Source organism: Dendropsophus ebraccatus, chromosome 1 (assembly GCF_027789765.1).
Source record: "Dendropsophus ebraccatus isolate aDenEbr1 chromosome 1, aDenEbr1.pat, whole genome shotgun sequence".
In the NCBI taxonomy this organism is placed as follows: domain Eukaryota; kingdom Metazoa; phylum Chordata; class Amphibia; order Anura; family Hylidae; genus Dendropsophus; species Dendropsophus ebraccatus.
This window is the reverse complement of record NC_091454.1, coordinates 129,008,090-129,015,032: the sequence shown is the minus strand read 5'-3', so window position 1 is coordinate 129,015,032 and position 6,943 is coordinate 129,008,090. Positions and strand designations below refer to the sequence as shown.

Below are 6,943 nucleotides of genomic sequence, written 5' to 3'. Positions count from 1 at the left end.
TCAAAATTGGCGCTCCTGGACCCGGCGGCAGCAGGCTGGTAAGATTTAGGCTGGGGAGGGCCTAAACCAATGGCTCTTCCCACCCTGGTGTTACCAGGCTGCTGTCGTTTGTTTTTTAACCTGCTGGTTATAAAAATAGGGGGGACCCTATGGTTTTTTTTTAAATAAATAAATAATAAAAAAAAACGCATAAGGTCCCCCCTATTTTTAACAACCAAGCGACAGCAGCCTGGTAACACCAGGGTGGGAGGAGCCATTGGTTTAGGCCCTCCACAGCCTAAATCTTACCAGCCTGCTGCCGCCCGGTCCAGGAGCGCCAATTTTGACGCTTCGGGACCACTGTTACCTGGCTCTTCCCAGTACCCCTGGTGGCATTGGGTACTGGGGTAATAATAGGGGGTTAGTGTTAGCCATTTTATACCGGCTAACACTAGGCCCCAACTTAGTAATGGATTCCGTCTATTAGACGGCTTCCACTACTAAGTCTATAAAGTAAAGAAATAAACACAAGACACAAGTTAAAATTTTTTTTTATTCAAATAAAAACGCCCCCACACCCCTCATTGACCATTTAAAAAAAAACAACCGCTGGTCATCGACGTAGCCCACGGAATCCGACGTAATACCCAGGATACCGATATCTGAAAAACAAAAAGGGAGAAACACACAAAAAACACACAAACAGGAGCACAACACCCATCATTGTGAGCGGTGTTGTGCACCTTACAGTATGCAGCATCTTTACAGATCGCTGCTTACAGTCTGGCCCCCAAGGGGTTAAGGGAGGATGTATTGCATCCCCCTTAACCCCTTGGGGGCCAGACTGATGTCAGACTGCACCCATCCCAGCAAGGAAGGGGTTAAGTGACCCCCCCCTTCCTTGCTGGGAGGGGTGCAGTGATGGGGAGGTGGTGGGGAGAGCTCTATACTCACCCCGATGTGTCCTCTTCGCTGGTCCGCAGCACAATGAGATCACTGTGCTGCGGACCCGCTAATTATATGTGCGCTCAGCCGATCAGCCAATCAGCTGAGCGCACATATAATTCTAAATGTTTCTTCTAATAATGCTATTGTGATAACATAATTAGAAGAAACATTTGATGTTTTAATTAAAGTAAAGTGATAATTAGTACAGAAAGCTCTTTTGCCGGCAATATGAATTAACGGCTTACTGGAGCTTCCTGTACTAATTAATATTTAATTAATAAAGCACATTTTCGTTTAAATAAAATCAGTTTCGTTGTTCAATAATTTAATTCTAACGAATCCATCATTGTGCAATTAAATATACTGTCAAAAAATAAATATATATATATATATATATATATATATATAAATATACATTTATTTATATATATATTTTTTTTAACAGTATATTTAATAGCAAAATGATGGATTCGTTAGAATTAAATTATTGAACAACGAAAGGGACTTTATTACAAAGAAAATGTGTTTTATTAATTCGATATATTAACCATGAGAGGCATCGGCATTCGGCATACTGCAGAGGATCGCAAACCCCGGTATTAGCAATTCATGTAAACTGTTTCCCTGCTTTACCAGATGCATCCAGAGGTGTTTGCATCACTTTCTTAAGATTTTTTTTGTTATTTTTAGTTGAACCAGATTTCCAAGTAAATGACCGTATGTTTTCAGCTGCATGTCTATTTTTTCCCACGGCCGTAGTTTCATCCGCACATTTACAGCCGCATAAAAAATACAGCTGCACACATACATAGTGTGAACTCAGCCTAAAACTTTTGCTAATTATATTATCATCTAAGCATGCTTACCAAGAAACAATGCTCTTTGTTATGCAACAATTCAGTCAGTACAATGTCACTGTGTGGTCACAGAGGTTTTGGTGTTGTGTGACAGGAGAGCTTACCATACAATGTGAGCACCCCAGAAATTCCCTACTACTGATTGCAGTGCAATAAAGACTTGTCCCACTCCTTGCATGCTCAAGCCATGTCTGTGAGTGCACAAAGTACTGGGATTTCCTGTGTTTTTTTTTTTTTTTTTTACAGAGAAAAGACCAAATATTGGCAGGGAAAACCAAATATTGGTATGGAAGTCCCCTTAGATTGGAGGCTGAAAGAACTATTCTAGCTTTGGCATACAACACATCTACCAAATGGCACCTATACTAAAATTGGGATGATACTGAAAAGATTACCCTGGCTCCTGTGCAAGAATGGCACACAAATTCATGAAGCGCTCCATATTTGTTCTCCTTTAATTATTCCTTTCCAATACGACCTTCTAAGGTATAGATTACAGGGCCTTTTTTGCTTGTTCAAAATCCCTACTATTAAAATGATAATCCCAAAAATAGTGTATATATATATATATATATATATATATATATATATATATATATATATATTCAGAAATGTTCCTATCACAGTGGCCATACCCTTCTTGAAGAAACTACAATTCATGCTTAATTCATACATGTGGAACCACATTCATCATAAAACTGAAGCAGACATTTTATATACTACAATGTATAAAAGAGAAGTGAATTGCCCTTCTAACTTACAATACTACAGAGCAACAGTTTTGGAACAACTAAAAGCTCTCTGACATGATGGTACTTAAAAAAATTGGGTGGACATAAAAAAAAAACGAAACTTTTTTTCTGCAAGAGTCGGTGGACAGGCGGATAGATGCACTGGAAGGCTACATACAGTTAGTGTGCTGCAACAATTTACATTTGAACAAAATGAAGTGGTATTAGTAATGGAGCAGTGGACCTTCTATATAATAATAACAATGATGTAATCATTTTGTGGATGAATATATAAATAACATGTATTTTTAAATGAATATTAAAATATTAATGTTATATAAATGTACATACATTTTTAGATTACATTTTCATTTATCAAGTCACATACCATTTATTTTAATGGACATTTTCTTTCATTTATGTAAACTTTATTAAGTATTGGCTCAAGAATTCTTGAATGTTCCCTTCTGAAGGTTCTCGTTTATGTTATTGCTTCAGTACATCCTCCACTACTGAAATGCTAGTTGCCATAGCAAACTGAGCTACATTATATAGGGGGATTTAACATATTTGTTTCTCAGCCACTCAATGTATTATGCTTTTAATACCTTTTGTTAGTGCAGTTACGTATGTCAGTCATGTGTTTTTTTGTTTGTTTTTTATAAATTTTCTTTTTTTAAAATATACAAACATAAAGATAAATTATTGTTTTTAAGAAATATTACATAATTTTTGTTTAACTGAAAGATATACTGACTTGTACAATATGTTAATGCTGTTAATGTTACAGCTGAATATAGCAAGTATAGCTATATATAGTCCGTTCCCTACCCAGTTAACATAAAGTAGATATCTTAAAAAAAATGAAGCTATTAGGTTATAAATAAAGTGGAAATTCAATTCACGAGATTCGTGAATTTTGAGTCAAATTTTTTAATATTCGTTAACAAATTTCAATAAAACAGCCAAAGCCATAGTAACTACAATACTGGGACTATTATACAAGGACGGATTTGTTAATGCATGTTCTCTATCTAAAAAAAATGCCAATCAGCCAGTGAATCATTAAGCATCTTTTTTCTCCCAGGACAGAGGTGATCATCGGTGAAACAGTGCAGTGAATAAGCAGTGAATATTGGTAAATGAGCGGTGTGACACTTTCACAAATTTTTAGAACAGTTGGAATAAAGTAGGAGCACTGATTAAGTACAGCACACACTCAATTCACTGATCCCAGTAACTTAGTTTAATAGGCGTTTACAGGAGTTTATAGTGCCCAGTGAGTGAATAATATAGACTGTGTCTTCACTGGTCCTAGTGAATTCCTATAGGCACCCAGTTACTTGGTTAATTGGAGACTTGATTGACAGCTCCAATAAATATTCACCCATAATCTACCCACAATCAAGCCTATTATCTTCTCCTCTCTGTCCCTACATCACCGTTAGTCTCTCCCTGCTCTGCTCTAACTGACTGCTGTGTTGACATTACAGAGGGGCCTGCAGCTTATTATGGTTAGTCTTTTTTTATTCCTGTCATACTTAGAGCCAAATTTTCTTCACTAAGTTGTTCCATGTCTCCAGTTTTCTCTTCTGGATGGTAATTCCAGCTTCTCCTCGTCTGTATAGGTATAAAAATTCACCCAAACATTTCTTTTTGGCTTTAATGGGGTTTGAATTCGACTAGAACCTCGAACCGAACACTGCTACTGTTTGAAGGTCCTCGACCATTTTACTGTTCAATCATCACTCGTCCTGGTGAATTAGAAGCAAGCTCCAATATCCACCTGGATACACCAAGTCGGATAACAATTAAAAGGGAGGACCATGCATATTTACTCATAAGGTTATAGTCCACTCAGGATGTTGTGACATAGTAGAATGGATACATGTCAGTTAATGAGCCGGTATAGATGTCGGTTTAATGAGTGTTACTATTGTCTTTCTTTACCTTTACCAATCCACACTCAGACAGATTGGCCCGAATTTATCAACCTGTCAGAAACAAAAATCGGATACATTTTTGTTTCAAATAGCAATTAGAGATGAGCGAGTAGTCAAATATTCGACTTTCGAGATTTCGAATCGAATAGGCACCGATATTCGACTATTCGAACAAGTATTCGATCCCATTATAGTCTATGGGAAAAAATTTGCGGCACTTGGAAATCAAAATTTGACCACTTGGAGGTCACCAAGTCCCTCATAAAACCTACCTAAACGATGCAAACACCTCCGGAATGACACTGGAACATTAGGGGGAGCATGCCTGGGTGCACCTAACACCCTAAAATCGCAGTATAATGCCAAGGAAAAATATTTGCTATATAAACAATATGTATAACATGCCCTTAGTGATGTTAAACAGGGACACTATAAGTCACTTGTACACAGTGTACTGGAATGAATACTACTGCTGATGCTGATGCTGCTGTTATATCATCTATTTCTTAGCACTGAGAAGTGCTTTGGATTCAGAGATGACTTTTTCGCTTGATCTTAGCCCTGAAAAGGACTTTTGGGTTCTGTAGTAAGCCTGCCTAACCAAAACGCTACTAAAACCTATCTCTCCCTGATCCAAGATCTTTCCCTGGCTAGGTTGAAAGCTCATCTGCGGTCGAGAGGCGGGAGCCAAGTGTTTTCGCGCTGCGTGCGTACTCCCAAGGTCCCTAATGGCCTCCCTGCATGGTCATCGGATTGAAAAAAGCGCCAACTGCGATTGGAGGGCTTTTGAATGTTTCCTGCATATTCGCCTCTCTACTCGATTGAATTCGAATCTTTCGAATACCACAATATTCGATTGAATACCTACTCGATCAAATCGTATTTGCTTGTCTCTAATAGCAACCAATCACAGCTCCATTTTTTTATTGACTGTGATTTGTTGCTATTTTTCTTTTTTAAAAAAAAGTGTCTGATTTTTTTCTCTGATAAATCTGGGCCATTATTTACAAACAAAGGAAATTCAAGACTATTATTACCCTCTTCAAATATCACTTCAGGAGAAAGGCATATATGAGTCTTCAAGATCTCAAAGGAACCCAAGGTAACATATACATTATGCAACTAAAGGCTTTTCTCACATGAACTAATGTTAATGTTCGTGAGATAACGGTGTGTATGGCAAGACTGCAATGAAAGGGTCTATGCTCTCCAAAATGAACATAGGCTAACTAATGTTCATGAAACAATGAATTCTGAATTAAACTAGCAAATGCTAAGGCAAAATGTCAGAACATCTGTCCATGAGCTAAATCTCAAGAGAATGTCAATGAGTCATGCAGCAAGATAATGATCCAAGTCAAAGTCCTCACCTTTGTCTGATACAAGTCAGCTTGCAGTTTATGAAAGGAAACCCATGTTTTCTTTTACAAAGAAATTTGGTTAAATTCTTCTAAGTTAATGTAAATAACTAATCAACAATTACTAACAAATATTTAGCTGCAGTTCGGTGGACCTTTTTTTCCTTAAGGCCCTGTTCCCACTGAGGAAAGGTAGCGGAATTCCGCGACGGAATTGTCCGCCGCGGAATGCCGTTAGCCTCCCACTCATAATGGGAGTCTATAGGAGGCGCGCGCTCCTGCCCTGTCTGCGCTGAAGAATGAACATGTTCATTCTTCAGCGCGTACAGAGCAGCAGCGCGCGCCTCCCATAGACTCCCATTATGAGCGGGAGGCTAACGGCATCCCGCGGCGGACAATTCCGTCGCGGAATTCCGCTACCTTTCCTCAGTGGGAACGGGGCCTAATACATAAATTACCAAATCTAATATATTTTTATATTTTGTTACAATTTTCTTTCTTTATTTACTTTTAGGACATGTGTGTGATGATGATGATAATGATGATGATGATGATGATAATGATAATAATGATGATGATGATGATGATGAAGTTTTAGGTCAAAGTTATACAGAAATATAAAAAATTCTGCAGGGTGCACATACTTTTAAGCAGTACATGCTTTTCTAAAGAGAATGCTTGAATGAAATGTGGATTCATGTTTCCAATCCACTTCAGGAACATATTGGAGGAAGGCCGCTGTCTTGTTAAATTGACGGACGCTATAAAGATCATGTTCTATATTAGTGGCCGTCTATTTAAGAGAAAGTCACTTTACCAGATATGTTCCTAAAGTGGGAACATAGTCAATGTCTTGTGAGACAGCTGATGTTGTATACTGTAAATTAGAGATGCTCCTCCTTAGTTCTTTAACATTAGTTTATTTAGGTTTTATTTATTAAATGTCACTTTAAGATATTGACATTGCGTTTATTTTAATAGTATAGGAATTGTAGCAAGAAGTAATGCAGTTTTTCAGAACTTGACTATTTCACAGACAACATATCCCCATAGGGGACAAGTGTAACCCATTCCATTTACAGTATGTGTAGATATATCGAAAATTACCTTTTATTTACTTAAGGATA

At 37.6% G+C, this 6,943-nt stretch overlaps 1 non-coding gene across 1 annotated transcript; it reads left to right on the top strand.

Annotated features, from left to right (window-relative positions):
- The first annotated feature begins 2,130 nt into the window (after nucleotides 1-2,130).
- On the top strand, nucleotides 2,131-2,232 carry LOC138781818 (U6 spliceosomal RNA). Its single transcript, XR_011361539.1, has one exon. It is a non-coding gene; the product is annotated as a U6 spliceosomal RNA (small nuclear RNA).
- Nucleotides 2,233-6,943: the final 4,711 nt, after the last annotated feature.